We start from the raw sequence: 1,633 nt of genomic DNA, 5'->3' as shown, positions 1-1,633 counted from the left end.
TCCCTATAGTTTTACCTTTTCCAGACTGCCATGTAAGTGGAATTGTACAGTATGTATCTTTTTGCATCTGGCTTCTTTCATGGAGCATCATGCATTGGAGATTCATATTTTGGGAGCAATTGCCTTTTCATAAAAGGAAATGGGAAACTCATTTTTAAATCCAACAACTCTTTTTACTGCTTTATCATGAAATAAACAGAAAACTTTTGTTAGGAAGGTAGATCTCATGTTCTTACCACAATAAAAAAAAAGTATATACCACATATCAGAAACCTAATTAGAAATTCACCAGACAGTATGTTCCCAGTCACATGATTCCTTGGTTTTACAATCTGGAAAGTGGAATTTGTAACATCAGCCCGCCCTTATGTCTCTCCCAACAAGATAGAGTTGGGGAAAGCCCATAAGCAAGAGCTGGTTTTCTTCAGGTGCCAATCAAGGGCTTCAGAAAGAACACTCATTTTCCAGTCACTTGGGGTTTAGGAACCCCAGCACTAGAGCAGTGCTTCTCAAACTTTACATGCAAATAAATCACCTGGGGATATTGGTAAAATCAGGTTCTGATCCAGCAGGTATGGGGTGAGACCAGGAATTGTCATTTCTAACAAACTCTCAGGTGAGTCCTTCTGGACCAAACTTTGAAAAGCGAGGCATTAGACTTTGAACACTTCTGTCCAGTGCTGGGCTAGCTGTATAAGAGTCTTCTGGGGAAACATTAAATACAAGTCCCCAGGCTCCTCTTCCCCAGAGACATAGATTGATTAGGCCAAGAGTGGGGCATTGGAACCTGCATTTCAATGGCCATTTTATTGTAATTCCGATGCACAGCTATGTTTGAGAACTATGGCTCTAAAGCATTTTTTTCCCAACAAAATTTATTGACTAATCTTTTGCACATAGGTACTTGTATACCTAGGTGTATACCTCTATATAAGACCCAATAAGTTCAAGAAAGAAAATAATATATTAGTTATTTGGGTTTTGTTCCTAAAAAAAGGAATTAAGCTTTACTGATATTTAGCATTAGGCTTGACAGTAGTGCCTTCACCGGGTTCTTGAATCAGCTCAACACAAGTCCTAGAAGCTACATGAGACATCTCCAGAATAAGAGGGAGTTTGGCAAACAGACGAAAGTTGCCGTGGTATCCTCACTGATTGATTTGCCATGTATGTGCTACAGATCTTTATCAATGTAGTTAAATATAGTCACAAAGTTGTACAGCAGATCTCTAGAACTTATTCATCTTTTGTAACTGAAACTTTATACCCGTTGAACAAAATTCCCCATTACCTCCTCCTAGAGCTTCTGGTAACAACCACTCTACTCTCTGCTTTGTGAGTTTGACTATTTTAGAAAACCTCATGTAAATGTGATCACATAATATTTATCCTTCCATGACTGGCTTATTTCCCTTAGCATAAGTTTCTCCAGGTTCATCCATGTTGTCACATGTGTCAGGATTTTCTTTTCCTTTTTTTCTTTTTTTAAGGTCAAATAGTATTTCATTGTATGCATGTGCCAAATTTTCTTTATTCATTCGTCCATCGAGAAACATTTTGGTTTTCTCTGTATCTTGGCTATTGTGAATAATGATGCAATGAACGTGGGAGTACTAATATCTCTTTGAGATCC

This window comes from Propithecus coquereli, unplaced genomic scaffold (genome assembly GCF_000956105.1).
Source record: "Propithecus coquereli isolate 6110/MARCELLA unplaced genomic scaffold, Pcoq_1.0 Scaffold154, whole genome shotgun sequence".
Classification (NCBI taxonomy): Eukaryota; Metazoa; Chordata; class Mammalia; order Primates; family Indriidae; genus Propithecus; species Propithecus coquereli.
The sequence above is the reverse complement of the archived record's forward strand: the minus strand, read 5'-3'. Positions refer to the sequence as shown.